This window comes from Carassius auratus, chromosome 22 (genome assembly GCF_003368295.1).
Source record: "Carassius auratus strain Wakin chromosome 22, ASM336829v1, whole genome shotgun sequence".
Lineage (NCBI taxonomy): Eukaryota > Metazoa > Chordata > Actinopteri > Cypriniformes > Cyprinidae > Carassius > Carassius auratus.
Window position 1 is genome coordinate 32,829,998 of NC_039264.1, and position 17,589 is coordinate 32,847,586.

The 17,589-nt window shown below is 37.5% G+C and overlaps 1 pseudogene; it reads left to right on the forward strand.

Moving 5' to 3' along the window:
* Positions 1–50: 50 nt before the first annotated feature.
* LOC113040596 (SLAM family member 9-like) lies at positions 51–1,719 on the forward strand (annotated as a pseudogene).
* Positions 1,720–17,589: the final 15,870 nt, after the last annotated feature.

Below are 17,589 nucleotides of genomic sequence, written 5' to 3' on the forward strand. Positions count from 1 at the left end.
TCAAACTCTGTTCTACAGGCATGCGTAATTTTACAAATAAAATACCAGTGATGAGGGGAAGTTCAGTCACTCTGAGCTCTGGTCTTACTAAAATGAAAGATGATGATCAGATTCAGTGGAGGTTTGGAAATGAAAACACGTTACTAGCTGAAATCAATAAACGGACCAACATCATGACTGTGTATGATGATGTTCTTGATGGGAGATTCAGAAACAAACTGAAGCTGGACAAACAAACTGGATCTCTGACCATCACAAACACCAGAACTGAACATGCTGGATATTATGATCTTCGGGCCAAATACATAAAGATCAACTACTTTGTCACTGTCTTTGGTAAGTTGTGGTTTCTCCTGTTTTTTTGATGACAATTCATTCATCTTTTGGTTCTTTTAGCTGTTTTATGATATTATTTCAGTTTTAAATTTGTAACTATTTAGTGTAGTTAATCATTGTCAAGATATTGAACAGTAATAATCTGTTTACTCCTGTTTCTGTTGTTCTTCATGTGTGTGTTTGGTCATACAGATGAAATATCAGTGATGGAGGGAGATACAAAGATCACAACTGAAGATGCTGGAGGTTATGAACTAGAGATAACTGGAACAAAACCGTCATCAATAACATTTGATTATTCTGTCTTTAGTAAGTAGCGACTGTTTTTCCTGTCCTTCAAATATTTTTGATATTAATGTTTAATAATGTTTATTGAATGGGCAGGAGGGTACAGTATTTCAGAAAGCAGGTTAACTGACATAACCACTGGGTATGTTTAAAGTTAAGTAAGTGGATAACCTCAACTTTCGGTTCAATAAATGGAGGTAACTTTCAGTGTATGTACGTTACCATAGCAACTTGCTCTCTGAAGAGAACCTGCTCTGGAGTAGGTTCTGTTTCAGAGTTAGCTTACTTTTAGAGCTAACAGCGCATGCATGCATGACCTATAAAAAAAAAGTCATTAAAATGTTCAGAGATTCTGTCTATGGTGAGTAGACTACTTATTTATTGTTGAATAATTTTATAGTTTCAGATGACTATACACAATCAACACATTTATATAAAAATATGATTGTTGATCTGATTTGTTTATGTTTCTCTTTATTATCTTATGTTTTCAGCTCGTCTGCCCGTTCCTGTCATCAGCAGTAACTCTTCACAATGTTCTTCTTCGTCATCATCTTCATCATCATCATCATCACAGCAGAATTGTTCACTGGTGTGTTCAGTGGTGAATGTGGGTCATGTGACTCTCTCCTGGTACAAAGGAAACAGTTTATTGTCCAGCATCAGTGTGTCTGATCTCAGCATCAGTCTCTCTCTACCTCTGGAGGTGGAATATCAGGAGAAAAACAGCTACAGCTGTGTGATCAACAATCCCATCAGAAACCAGACCACACATCTGGACATCAGCAAACTCTGTCAACCATGTTCAGGTACAGCAGAGCTGATATTAGTTGATGTTGGTGCTGATATTAATGTTTATTGACTGAGCTGATCTCAGTTTGATGTTTTTATTCCTCAGACGGTTGTGGTTCCGCTGAAGCTGTGATCCGATTGGTCCTCTCTGCTCTGGTGGGTGTGGCTACTGTCATTCTTCTGGTGCATGACATCAGATCCAGAAGATCTGAGAAAAAGGATCAAGCACCAGGGCCAGACTCTGGAAACAAATTGGCTCTGGACTTTCTGGCACAGAGCAGCCCACCACACACAACACCATAAACCCACCAGCTCATTATATATATATATATATATATATATATATATATATATATATATATATATATATATATATATCATTGACATGAATGCATAACTGTCATACTTTTTATATTATAATTGGTCTTTCCTTGTGTAAATGACAAACAGTAAATAATTTAGAAGATTTTTTACACATCTCTTTTTGATAGACAGTTTAATATCACCATTTCAATCAATAAATTATGCAACATCCCTGTTAGGGTACATTGGGACTCAATTTGAAAAAAAAAATAAACAAAAAAAAGGCATGAATGAACATGCAAAGGCCAAAAAAAAAAAAAAATAGATTATTATTTGTAATTTTTTTTTTACCAGTCTTTGTACAAAGATGATTCCTAACTATGTTATAATAGAATGATTCAATATACCATTTTCTTTCTGCAAAATGTGTTAAAAATGGCCATAAACCATAAAAAGGTTATCTATAAACTAAATCTAATTTTGCAGCAACATTTAATGAAAAAATAAGTGTAATAATGAGAGTAATAATTGACAAGATTTTTGTAATAATATATAACATGTTATAGGAATATTGAAATATAATTTCTTTCCCTATTCATTTGTTGCAACAAATGAATTATGCACATGAATTATGCACATGTGTCTCCCAAAATGCATAATAAACATGCTTTTAGTCCCGGCATCCTCATATGAGGACATGTATGAAATGTCCTGTTTCACAATAGAAAGTCATGTTTTGATTTGAAAGCCCATAACTTTTCCCTTTGATGTTTATTTTATGACACACAGTTTAAAAATGTTTAGATTTAAATTATAATAACAAAATATTATCATATTTCCATAAGAGTGTCACTACATCAGACATTTTTGAAGACCAAGGAGAGGGAGTGGTCATGGTAAAACATCCAGTCATTTGGTATCTCTGAAAAGCCCCGAATTTGTAGGGGCAGCTGTGGCCTAATATTTAGAGAGCTGGATTAATTACCAGAAGGTCGCCGGTTCAACTTACTAATACTAGCACTTACTTTTTCTTTTCTTGCCTAAATATTCTTGAAAAAAAAAAAGAAACAAAACTGGCTACGTGTTCTGTGCTAGACTAACTGAGACTTGTCATGGCACTTGTATACTGTTGTTGTTCTCTTGTTGACCTGACTGCTTCTAGTGTTCTCATTTGTAAGTCGCTTTGGATAAAATCGTCTGCTAAATGATTAAATGTAATGTTGGGGGTGGTGTTGGCGCAGTAGATAAGACACATGCCTTTGGTGTGAGAGACCCGGGTTCGAATCCACTGTGAGACACCAATGTGTCCCTGAGCAAGACACTTAACCCCTAGTTGCTCCAGAGGCGTGCGACCTCTGACATATATATAGCAATTGTAAGTCGCTTTGGATAAAAGCGTCAGCTAAATGAATAAATGTAATGTAAATGTATTGGTGACTTTGTATTGGTCCTTCAGAAATCATTCTAATATGCTGATTTGCTGCCTATTAAGAAACATTTCTGATTATTATCAACAGTTGCGCTGCTTCATAATTTGGTGGAAAAAATGTTTAAGTGTAATATTTAATAATGTTATCATATTTGCATTTTTTTAATCAAATAAATTCATCCTTCAGCCTTAACAATTGTTTATCGTAAAAAGTTTACTGCAAATATTACTGAATTGTCTCTTCATCTTTAGCTGCTTAGCTGTTTCTCTGAAAGAAAAGAGCCAGGTTAACTCACATGAGCTTCAAACAGTGTTTCTGCAATTAAAAACCACTTACTTCTTATGAACTCATAAAAAAATTTAAAAAAATCATCAAATTTTCCAAATTCAGAAATAAACACATTGATCTCATTTTCAGCTGAATAAATCAGGACACTATTCTCAGTAACATTCACAGCTTTGTATGACTGTTGTGTGAGTGTATGCGTTTGTGAGTCAAAGGAAAATGTTGGTCCAGACTGTTGGTCATGCTATTCTGAAAACAAATCTGAGCTGGTCAATCTAGTTGACCCGTCTGGTTTTTCTTGTGCAAGCAGTGTTGCGGAGACAGCATTTCTTTCTTTTGTGTTTCTAAATTAAATATTGCTGCAATTTTGTCTTCCTTGTGCAAACTGATGTTTCATAAAGTTTTCTCAGTCTTCATAGAATAAAACTGCAGACTGTGTTTTGCAAAATTGTAACAGACAGAAGGTTAGTTAACTCATTATTGACATAGAAGTACGATGGGGCAGAGGGAGAGATGATAGGTGAGTTACTGAGCCAGAAACTTGAGATGAAGTTATAAACTGATGATCGTAATCATCTTACAGGGGATTCAACAAACTGGCAGACTGAGTGATGGGGCACAAACCTCAATGAAGATGCTGGAGGAAGACTTGGAGGAGAATCTGAAAGGATAGAAGCATTCTTCGGGACTGTAGCCTTCCCATTCGATTAAGTATTCCAGATTTTCTTTGACCAAATAGATGGATCCATCCTGCATCAGCAACGGGAGAGGGGGTTCCTCGGTCTGGTCAGGCTCTGTGGAAACAGGAGAGTTAAAGGTTTTTAGTAGTGACACATGCGGGGTAAATCTTATACCGTGGTGGGAGTTGAAGTTTGTAGGTGACGGGATTGATCTGTTTCAAGATGGTGAAGGGACAGATTAATCTGGGACATAGCTTCCTACAGGGAAGGCGCATCCTGATGTCCCGGGTGGACAGCCAGACCTTCTTACGGGGTTGGTATGTGGGGGCGGTCGCTCTGCGAATGTTGGCTGTCATCTCCTGTCTGCGCCCTGCCCATTGAAGGTGATGATGAGCCTCGTCCCAGAATCTTTCACTCTCCCGGAACCAGTAATCAACAGTAGGGACATCTGATGGATCTCCAGACCAGGGAAAGGGGAGAGGGGGCTGGTAACCGAGTACGCATTGAAACAGTGTAAGACCCGTGGATGGCTGGCAGAGGAGTTTTGGGCAAAATCGGCCCAGGCCAGGATCTGGTTCCAGGATTCCTGGTGACCATTATAGAAGGTTCTCAGGAAGCGACCCACTGCCTGTATCTTTAGCAGTGAGAGTCAAGTCAAGTCAAGTCACCTTTATTTATATAGTGCTTTAAAGGGTGGGTGAAATGCTCGTTTTCACTCAATATCTTGTTAATCTTGAGTACCTATAGAGTAGTACTGCATCCTTCATAACTCCAAAAAGTCTTTAGTTTTATTATATTTATAAGAGAAAGATAGCCTGTACGATTTTTCCCGGAAAAAACACGACCGGCTGGAGGCGTGACGTGTGGGCGGAGCTAAAGAATCACGAGCGCGAGTAAGCTTTTTGCGTTGAGAGCGTTTGGAAGTTGTGACATTACCGTGAGGGAAAAACCATCATCCAAAACAAACCATGGCTTACAGTCAGATTCAGCCGTTTATTTATGATCCAGAATCAGATCCCGAGGCTGAAACTGAACGAGAGCAGCAGCAGCAACGACTCGCTCTGCATACTATACTTTGTAAATATGTAAAATCTCATATATTTCATGAATAGGCACATGTTGATTAGGTCAAATGGATAAACCCTGACAAAAGTCCTTGATATTCACAAAATTAATGATATATATTTTTTTTAATATATGATTATTTAAATAAAAATCATGTAAAGGCTACACCTATGATGTTTGTTTATTTGTTTACTTATTATTGAACATGCAGGTATTTTCATTATTTCATGTTAGTTAAATGAAAATAAAGAAATAATTTTTACATCTATATAATAAAATAGGTATACCTGAAAGAAAATTACACATTTTTCAGGCCTATAGTTTTCAATGGTTGACTGTGATTTCATATAATAATGTAAATTCATTACTTCTCTGAATTTCAGCATTATAATGGAATCATAATCTATTAGTCTTAAAATGTATTAGGGTCCTTGACCAATTAGAATGAAACGCAAACTGGATAAAGGGGCCTCAATATTTTGCCCCTTACACGACATAATCTCATAAAATGAAGAAAAAGATGATCTACATCAAGTAATGCCATGTGTTAGCTCTTTATCTTTCCATTCTTCCTTTTGTGTGACTGACTGGAAATTTTGACAGATTTATCCCCTATCAAATTAAGATCTACTGTCAGAGGTGTAAATTACTTGAGTAATTTACTTGATTACTGTACTTAATTATTATTTTGGGGATTTGTACTTTACTCAACTACAATTTAAACTGACTATTTGTACTTTTACTTGATTACATTTCTGAAGAAAAAAAACTGTATTTTTACTCCTTACAATTGTATTTCATCTTGAAAAGTACATTTTATTTTTATTTTATCTTATGCACATTAAATATGGTAAACAGAAGCTCAAACGTGTGGCCTGATGTCGGGAACGAATGATCATTGTTTTCATGTTTAGTGATGTCCTTTTCAGGTGGTGGATAAGTTGTATTTACAATATGTCGTTATATGAATCATTAAGTGGGAATTAGGACTGTCAGTGAATATCTTTTTAATTTTAATAATTACATGCTTTTCTCATTAATTAATCTTATTAGTCACAAATAATTATTTATCAATATCTGCTAAGAAAAAAAAAACTCTAAATGCCCCAAATAAACATTTAAAAGATTAATTGATTTTAGAAAGTGACGTTGAATAGACAACACAAATAAAGTGGCCTTTAAAAACGTTAACGTTGTATGTTTTAAATCTATAACTCTCTTCATTAATTAAACACATTCTTGTATTCTGTCTGGAATATATTTCTAGCCTCTCCATCACATCTTGCTCTTCAAAGGGATAGTTTACCCAAAAATGACAATTCTCTCACCATTTACTGAAGCTCTGTCATGCCCGATGTTTATTACTTTCTCTCTTCACATGAACACAATCAAAGATTTGTAGTCCATATAATGCAAGGGGACAGGACCACTTCAGAAACCACACAAAGTGTACATGACAGTCAAGATTAAAATATTGGTATTTGTATTTTTCTTACATATGCCTATCGTTTCACTTAAGAAGACAGTGATTAATTAACAGGGGTTAAATAAGTTAATGTCATATTCATTTTGTGCATATACACTTATATTATATAGGATAAATAATCCCCCCCCCCCAAAACTCTTAGTTTGTGTTCATCTGATAAATGAAAGTCATATAGGATGGCATGAGGGGTGGAAATGATGGAGTTTCCTTTTAATCCCTTTCCCTTTTTTTTTTTTTTTTTTTGGTGTTCCACTGGGTTTCATTTCAATTGTTGTTGTTGAACTAAATATACATGTTTTACCTGTGTCATTGCATTTTTTTTTCGTTCTCTCCCTTTAACCATTCTTCTGTATTGTCTGTCAGAAAAAAAAAAAATACTTCTACTTATTTAATACTTGAGTACAATTTAAAGTTGTCCTTTTTACTTTTACCCAAGTATGATTTTGACCAGATACTTGTACTTTTAATTGAGTAACATTTTCACTGAGTACTTGTACTTACACTTGAGTAAACTTTTTGAGTACTTTTTACTCTATTATGAAAGCAAAAGTCAGATAACAAGACCAATAAACTTGATTTATTAACTTATTAACACAGTAACAAGGTTAAAATCTCTGTAGTCTGCTTCGTGTCTGTGGATAACAACATCATCTGGTCTCTCAGTCTGAATCTGCATGTTTTCAGGATCCTCTGTCACTAGTTCTGTCTGATTGATTCAGCTGGGTGTCAATTGAATTTGCACTGAAGAATTTCTACACAAAAGTGGTACTTTGACTCTTGACTGCCCCACCAAGAAAAATATTTGTTTGGCTGACCAAGTTTTTGAAAAATTATTAAAAACATACTATAGTTTTTTCATGGCACCAAGTAACATAATTTTGTAAAGTTAGGGCTCTTACGGTATAATATCTACAAAATAAATATGCAAAATTTCACCAAGAAGGGCTCACATGACAGGGGGTGATTTCTTTGTGTCTGACATCCATGTTAGAAGAAGTATTGTGACAAGTGCTGTTGATTTACACTCTGATATATAGTGGATTTTTTTCAGCATAACATACCTCAACCAGATGGTAGAGATGGCTCATTCAACTTGAGTTAAGTTAGGTACTCCTCTCAATAAAATGTAGTGTCTCAAAATGTGCTCAACCATTTGGTCGAGCAGGCAGTTAAAGGGATAATGTGAACAGCATGTTTAATTATCTTGCACAGATCACTCACACAGAAACACAATTTCACATGCTCAATTTATTATTTTTTTTGCCTGCACAATTATCTTGCATTACTGAAAACATTAGTGTCCCCTAGTGGCATTCATCAGTACATCTCTCTTAAAAAAAAAAAAAAAAAAAAAAAAAAAAATTATTTAACTCTCATCACCACAATATTTACATTTTAATTATTTAAGAAGGTCATGCGTTTTTTTTGTATGTGATATTAGAGCTGCAATTCCTAGGAACTATCTGGTCTTTATTTTGTAGCAGATGTTCAGCTGAGGGTAGCTTTGTCCTCAGCTTTTTACCCATTAGCAATTAGCAGTCCTGCTGGAGACTTTTCACACATGTAGCTTAAGATTGCAATGAGAGAGGATCTTGTTCTGCTTCAGCAGATGCTTCCCAATCTGCACTCTTTTCGGCTAACCCATTTAAATGTGGGTAATGTGGACTTGATGCTACGTGTTCAAAACTATACTCCCTTGCAAACTCTTTGAATGTTAGCCCAAAGAAATGAAGTCCATTGTCACTGACTACCGTGACCGGAATTTCATGTCTCACAAAACTTGTTTTCAAATTTGAGATCACGTGCTTTGCAGAAGTGTCTGTCAATAATGCAAACTCTGGATAGTTGGAATAGTAATCATTGACAACCAGGTAATCTTTCCCATTCAGTAGTAACAAATCAGCTCAGACTTTCCTCCATGGTTCTGATGGTTTAAAATGAGGTAAGAATGTTGACAATCTCTGTACTTGTGTCTCTACTCATACTGTATAGGGCCAGTACATCACATCTTGGCCTGACGCTTACATTTCTCAATACCCATATGGCCTTTGTGTATGAGCCCCAGTCATTTGTTGTCTCTTTGTACTAAGGACTACTATCCCATTCCTTTTGGAAGAACTCTGTCAACGAGAGAAAGCTCATCTCTGAAATGCTGATATGGACTTGGCAGCATCTCGTCTCCAGGTGAGTTGATTTTACAAATCACTTCCTGTAAAACGCTGTCACTTGCTGTTGCATCAGCAAATTCAATCCACTTCTGTCTTGACACAGTCCACATGTATTTGAATATAATTTGCTGTGCTTCTTTTTCCAGTGTGACAGAGGCTAGCTCTGCTAAGAGCATTGGCCACTATCAGTAGTTTACCTGGAGTTAACTCAAATGTCAAATAGTACTTCTTAAAGCGCAACAGAAGCTACTGAATGTGTGGTTGTGGGTCACCCAGGGCTTTTTTTTTAAATCGCAGTCAGGCGTTTGTGGTTAGTCTCTTCAATCACTTCCCTGCCGAAAATTATGCCTTATGTAGGTTATGTTTTTCAATCTGTGCGTAATTTCTCTCTGCTGCTGTCATTGTGCGTGATGCATACGCTTTCGGAAAGCACATAGTTCCATGTTTTTGGAGTAAGACTGCTCCTAGTCCATCTTTGGATGCATCGGTTGACACTTTGACTGATTTCTCCGGATCATAAAATTCTAGCAATGGCTACATTTTGAGATTGTTCTTGAACTTTTCCTATTCTTGTGTATGGTGGTGCTACCACTGTCATGCACTCTTTTTCTCCTGTGCATTGCTTTTGTGTTGGCAGAAAGCTTGGGTATGAATTTACTTATGTTATTGACGACCCCCAAATCCTATCTGTAACTCTGTTTTGTCTTTAGGAACTGGTATATCAGCTAAAGATCGTATTTTTTTCCAAGTCTGACTGTATTCCTGCTGTGGAAAGCTTATCTCTGAGGTAAATCTCTGTCACTCCAAATTCAAATTTTTGCCAGTTTAGTTTCAGTCCTGACTTTTTTCGTCATGTTCATTTTGTGTTCTTTCCCATATTATTTTGTCATCCAGGAATACTCCCACACCTTTTCTGTGAAATACCTCTGGTGCTAAATAGATACCAAAAGGTAAGCAAGAAAATAGTGTCACCCAAATGGTGTATTAGGAGACAATTTGGTAGAAACCTGACAATGCATCCAGTTTAGAGAAATAACATGCACCTAACATTGTGCTTGTTATGTCAGTCTTTATTGAAAACTTGTAGTGATCTCTTTAATCCACTTTTCTGAATATCTTGGCTCTAAGCAAAGTCTTAGATCTCCACCATATTCCTTTCCCAATCAAAGATTGGATTTTCAGATCTCAACCTTTCCTAAAGGGCAACTGTTACCTTCCTGGCTTCTGTCATGCACTTTTAGCTTTTTTTCCCCAGTCTATTGAATTTTCTTGCTATCCACTCATCCTTGGTGCAAGCTTCCTCCGCCACGGCCTCCATGAAGAAATTCTCATCCTCACCATTGCTGTTGTTGGTGTACTTGCCTCTTTCTACAACTCAAACTTTTTTAGGTAAAGCAGAATCTTGCAAAATGATTTTTCCACCACATTTGCGACAGTCTTTACTACAAGGCAGGCGTTTCTGTGGTGCATGGTTGTTACCACATCAGTAACAATGCTTGTTGTCCTTACATCTTGGTTTGCAGTGTTTTTCTTTACCAGTTTTCTACGCACATACGCACACAAAATCCACTGATGCTGCAGCCTCGCTTTCTGCATCAAAGGATTTAAGTTGTAAATTTCACTCCTTCTGAAGCTTGGCAGATGTTAATTGCTTTATCCCAAGTCAATTCAGTATCCCTGAGTCTTCTTACTGTCTTATCCAGGATGCCAATAACTATTTGATTCCTGATCATCGAATCAGACAAACTCTCAAAGTTGCGCGATTAGCTTTTCAGATGTAAATCTGTCACATATTGTTAAACGTTCTCTACTTCTTTCTTCATCTAATTATGAAAAACTTAACGTTCGTATGTTTAATTTTTCTTTGGTGCACAATAGTCCTCAAAACGCCCACATTATACTTATCTTGCTCTTCCTCAGAGAACTGGAACGTGTTGAGGTCATCTATTGTAGATTGGCCCCCCACCCGGAAAAGCAGCACAATCGTCCTGCAGTCATTCTCCCTCTGCAGTCCTGTTGCTAATAGGTACAGCTCGAAGCTCTGCTTGAAGGATTTCCAATTAGCATGGACATTTCCACTCAGATTCAGCTTGTTTGACTGTCAGATGCTATTTACATTTATTTTGTAAACTAACGATTTCTCCTGGTATCAAGTTTCATTTATCTTGCACAGATCACCGACACAGATATTTCACATGCTCTGTGTATTGTTTTATTCACCTGCACAATTATCTTGCATTATTTAAAACATTAGTGCCCTCCAGAGGCACTCATCAGTACACAGCATTTCCCTTTTTTGGACACAACAGTGTCTGAAACTCAAGTTCAACTGAGTTGTCAATTTTTTGGTCTTTTCTTATCCTCCCAGAGCTTCATCCTCCACCTCAACTGTGATTTTCTTCCCCTGCGGTGGACTGCATGTGGTCTCTAATCATGTGATAATATCATCAGAGATTTTCTTCATTCCCTCAAAACCTGTGAGTGCTGATGTGACTTCATGTTGATTTCCCTTTTGAATGACGACACACTTGTATTGATGCGTGCCATTATGTACAGCAGATGATGTGGTTCCTCTTGACTGTGCTGTGAGCTCCAGTTGATGGAAAACCATTTCAGATCAAGTTTATTGAACACAGTAGAGTCATTCATACCTTGAAGGAGCTCATCTAGAGATGAACTTGGAACTGGTCTCACCATCTTTATCAACTCTGAAGTCACAGTGTTTAGCAGCTTGACTAAAGTGAGAGAGAAACTGTTGAACAGTGTCATGTTGTATTTGTGTCATTAAGGCAGGGTTCACTCGTAAGCAAAGTAAGCATTTAGAGCAGGGGTGTCAAACTCAGTTCCTGGAGGCCTGCAGCCCTGCAGAGTTAAGTTCCTTCCCTAATCATACAATGGCTGCATCCGTAATCTGAAAAATGATGCCTTCGGAGGATGCATTCCAATGTAGAAAGGCATCAAGGCACATCCAAAATCAATGTTAGCTTCACTTCCTGTCTCCTGAGATTCCTTCATCTGGCCGATTTTTGAAGGCAGCATAGATGTATCCTTCGCTGCCTTTGATATCCCACAATTCTGTGCATTCCATTTCATGAAAGTTAAGCTGGAAAGTTGCGGTCGGTGGTCAGTTTGTGTGTAAATGTATGTTTCTGATCAATGTTTCCACTCATGTAATTTCTAGTGAGAAATTAATATTGCAGTAATTACATTTCCACTTAGTTATTACCAAATCCCTCTATATGTTGCTGTAGATCATTAAACCATTACTCTGTCTCAGAAGCAGGACATGATGTTTAAATAGGGTTGAATCTAAACTCTGCAAGGCTGCGGCTCTCCAGGAACTGACTATAACGACTGATTTAGATCACTGGTTCTTCACCACTAGAGGAGTTTGGTGATCCTAGTACATAACTTCAGCTTCCGCTAATTTTTCTGTCGGAGGAGCAACTTAGCAGAGCTTGTTCCAGTTGTATTGTGGTCAGTAAATCTTTATATGGCATGTTTCCAGTCTGGCTCCTCTGCCTCGGTTGTTGTACGCCCTTTTAATATGGACACATTACCTCAGCATTTGTCTGTGCCCATTTTGAACTGTGCCCATGATGATGTCAGAACACTTTTCTACACACAGTCCTAGCAGGTTCCTGCTCCATAAACCATTAGAGAAACTCTGAAATCAGTTTGATAGAAGAAACAATCGAGACATTTGATAAGAAACAACAAATGAGCTGAAGACAGTCACAGGAGAGAGCAGAGCCAAACACTCTCAGGATCTCAAAACAAGTTGAAACTCTTGCTTTAAATAACCATTTAAAACATTTTGGGGGTCAGTTTATTTCGAAAACAACATCACTGATGTACAGGAAGCTGCGGTCTACTGTAGCTCAAACTGACAATGATCAGAGTTTGAAATAATCAGCCAAAAAACAGTGCTAGATGGTCACGTGCATTAACACTGCACTTGATGAGCAGTTATTTTAGATGTTGGTGGAGTTTCACTTCACTTTACTACAGATCAGCTTCACATCAGCTCATCTGTCAGTTTATTACTGAACCAGTTTTGAAGAATCTGTCTTTTCTTGTGATTTGTGGATTGAAACCGATGAAGATGTTTTGGATTGTTTTGTTCTGTTTGTGTTTCTGGCGTCTGGATGGTGAGTCTGAAATGTGTTTTTATAGCTTCAGTTGTTTCTGTTCTGGTAACTTGTAACAAATGACTGGTTAAATTAATCAGAGACGATTGACATTCACTGTTACAGGGGGCATCCAAATTCTAAAAGGGGGTGGGGGGGGGTGTTCATTACTTACATCCACCAACAATAAACGTAAATCTGCCAGAGACCTAAGAATAACATGTAAATGATCCTTAAACGCAAAGTGTAGTTATACAGCTATGACTGTATAAAATGCATCTCCTACTTCTCTTATAAATTCTTCTGTAATTGAAGTGCTCATTATTTCAGTTCCCTGATTCTGGATTTCATAGCTAGTGTAAGTTGTATTACAATAAATAGTTTGCATATAATTTTTTTCAGTTCAGGATCTTTTTTTTGGGGGGGGGTATACTCAAATACTGATAAAACTAGCCCATTGCTACTATCTGACAAGCTACTAATGGTGCTCTTCCCTTGTGTGGTAAGACTTGGATTCTGGGCGGATCAGTACGGCATGGCACGGCTCAGTTTGCATTACCACGGCAGTATACTACCGCTTCTGAGTGGCAGGGATTATTCACATGCACTTATAGTTGTGCCGCCTCTACTGCTACAATTCCTGAAAAACATTTCAATTACGCCTCGTCCTAAAGCTCTCACTGGATCTGCTCCTCTGCTACCAACAAGAAGAACATCTGTACTTCCTCAACAGACAATGAAACAGACACTTTTTGGTTGTTAAAAAAGGTGCGCTTGTTCAAATGGTGGCGTTCGATCCTTCACTGGCTGTGCTGATTTAAATCTAGCTGTACTTTTGTGTTTGTGTCGCAAGTCCAGTGAGGTAGGTAGTGATTCTCTCCGGCCAATCCATGATCAGCAGAGTTTACATTTTTCATTTTCTTATGTATATTAAATACTGTTAAATATAAGGAAACCTTTTCACGCATAAACATTATTTAACCTATTTAGTTCCTTTCAGTCCACAAAAAAATTCATTACATGTAATGATATTACAGAACAAGAATGACAAAAATAAGCTATGGACGTAAAATGACATAAGTCTTTGAGACAATTTTTTTATTTATTTTTTATTTAAAGAAATACTTTAATAGCAACGTTTCGATCGTATGATCTTCATCAGGCATCTAAATTGTTTTTTTCCATTGTATTTAAAACAACATGACAAATCAGGGCAGGGCAGAGTGAGTTTAACTCCTGATCATCCTGAGGATGTGCGGGTAGAACAACAATCTGGTGTCTGTACTAAGTGGAGAGAACCTTCAGGACATACTTGTGCCTTAGTTTCAGGACAACCATGGAGTCGCCAGGCCTGAACTCAAGAAAAGAGGGGCTCACGGATAGTGCCTGTAAGACTCTTACTCCCATAACTGATGCTAGCACCATTAGCAGAGCGGTTTTCAGTGACAGAGAACATAAGTCGGCAGTCTGAAGTGATTTGAAGGGCGGGTCTGGCTCGGGTTTGGGGTGCCATATCATTCTGTCCACTTAAGAGAGGAGGTCCCGTCTCAAGGGGATCGGCCATTGTTGGCTCCTACACAGACTCTTTTACAACATATGTGAATATGAATTTCTTCCTGCCAACTATTCCCACCACTGCCCCCTGCTCATACCAATCAGGGTTCGTCCAAGGGGCCAGGGTTGCACTTGCCTGGCTCACCTTGATCAAGTGGTGACCTTGTCGCCAGGCATGGTATGTAGAGCAGGCCCAATTGCTCAATCTCAATCAATCAGACACATATTTTATAATTCTAATAAAACCATCAGGGGCAGGGCTTTTTTTCAGTTAATACCACACTTCTGAGGACACTTGCATGTCTTCCAGAAGGCAAAATAAGTGCAATTTACCCTTATATCTAGGGAGGGAGTAGTGCTCTCAAGTCAAGGTCAAGGCTAGATGTGATACAGTTGTGCCCATAAGGGTTTATTGGGCAAGCGCACATTTATATTGCTTCATTTTTGTAATGCTGAACAACAATAATTACTGTATTTGCATTATTGTAAGGTTATGTTTGGGGTTGGGGTAGGTGTAGAACACAATCTAATAGGTAGTACATTTAATTTATTGTTACTTTCTGGCCATAGCTGTATAGCCACAACCTTTTAGTGGGTTAGCAGTTTACCAAGCTAGCTTAGATAGTTTTTTATCTAGGGGAAGAACCAATTCTGATTCCAAAAAATATTCTAGCGTGGTTTATGACAGTGGACAAAAGCATTTCTTTCGTTTGTATTTCTACATTTCATGTTGCTGCAATTTTGTTCTAACTTGTGTTGCATAAAGTGTTCTTAATCTTTGTAGAATATAAATGACAACAGTAATGTACAGCCAGGGCCGACCTTAGCTGATGCAGGGCCCGGTGTGAGGATACGGAGCAGGGCTTCCTTCAGTCCATTTGTGTTCTGGGGGGCGAGTCTGTCTCCCTTTGGGGCCCGGTATGACTGCACCAGTTGCAGCCCCGTAAGGACGGCCCTAAGAACAGCAATCTATTTGACATGCTTGAACTAGACGAAATTACTGGCAACATGGACATTATTTTCTCTAATACATTAGAAGCTGTTGTACCCATCAAATTGAAAAAGGTTAGAGAAAAACATACTGTGCCATGGTATAACAGTAATACTTACTCTCTCAAGAAAGAAACTCGTAGTCTTGAATGCAAATGGAGAAAAACTAACCTGGAAGTTTTTAGAATTGCATGGAAAAACAGTATGTCCAGCAATAGACAGGCTCTAAAAACTGCTAGGGCACTTGTTGTTGTAACCAAAACAATCCAAGGTTTTTATTTAGCACAGTGGCTAAATTAACAAATAAATAGACGCCACCTGATTCAAATATTCCATCAATGTTTAATAGTAATGACTTTATGAATTTCTTCACTGATAAAATAGATAACATTAGAAATACAATAGTGAATGTAGATTCTACAGCGTCTAACACTTCAGTTTCATCCATCGCACCCAAAGATAAACTGCAGTGCTTTACAACCATAGGACAGGAAGAGCTAAATAAACTTATCACTGTATCTAAACCAACAACATGTTTATTAGATCCTGTCCCCACTAAATTACTGAAAGAGTTGTTACCTGTAGCTGAAGAACCGCTTCTCAATATCATTAACTCGTCGTTATCTTTAGGTCATGTCCCAAAACCATTCAAGCTAGCGGTTATTAAGCCTCTTATTAAGAAACCACAACTAGATCCTAGTGTACTGGGCAATTTTAGGCCTATTTAAAATCTTCCATTTATGTCTAAAATTTTTGAAAAAGTTGTGGGTGCTCAATTGAGCTCTTTCCTGCAAAAAAAAATAAAAAATTCAAGGGCAGGCTCTAAGATGGTTTAGATCCTACCTGTCCGAACGCTACCATTTTGTTTATTTGAATGGGGAGTCCTCTCATTTATCACCAGTAAAATATGGAGTGCCACAAGGATCCGTCCTAGGTCCCCTTCTATTTTCAATATACATGTTGCCCCTTGGTAATATTATTAGAAAATACGGGATTAGATTACAATTTGCAACTATACAGATGCACTGCTACTTCCTCTACAGTCAAAAATCTGTGTGTTATATTAGACAGCAACTTGTCTTTTGAAAATCATATTTCCCATGTTACAAAAACTGCATTCTTACATCTTAGAAACATTGCCAAGCTATGAAACATGTTATCTGTTTCTGATGCCGAAAAGCTAGTTCATGCATTCATGACCTCTAGACTGGACTATTGTAATGCACTTCTAGGTGGTTGTCCTGCATCTTCAATAAACAAGCTAAAGGTTTAGTCCAAAATGCAGCAGCTAGAGTCCTTACCAGGTCAAGAAAATATGATCATATTACCCCAATTTTACAGTCTCTGCACTGGCTACCTACAAATTATAATTACTTACCTATAAGGCCCTAAATGGTTTAGCTCCTGCGTACCTTACTAGCCTTAATACAATCGATCACGCTCCCTAAGGTCACAAAACGCTGGACAGTTCCTTTGGTAGTTCCTGGGATGGCAAAGTCCACTAAAGGAGGTAGAACTTTTTCACATTTGGCTCCCAAACTCTGGAATAGTCTTCCTGATGATGTTTGTGATTCAGACACAAAAACGCATCTCTTTCACCAAACATTCAAATAATGTATCTCTTAAATTGTGACTGCAGTTGTATCTGATCAAATGCGCATTCTTATTCTTTAGCTTGGGTTAAACTAATTAATTTTACTTTGTTGGAACAGCAGCTATGCTAATTTCTCTATTTGTTTCTCTGTTTTACCACGGGTAACTTGGATTTACACTAGCTCCAGTCTGGATCCAGAAGACCTGAGAAGAGATGATGCTGACCATCAGAGGACTTCAGATGATGCTAACCTTGAATCAACAAACAGAACTAACAAATATTGCTACAATTGTGACTGCATCATATAATAATTACTGTTAATAATGTTCATCGTCTGGATGACTACGTCTTGTATTCATTTTTTTAAAAATCCTGTCATATGCGCACAAACTGACAGTCACCACTTATAAGCTACTACTAAATATTGTAGAAATGTAATTTTCTGTAAAGTTGCTTTGTAATGATTTGTATTGTAAAAAGCACTATAC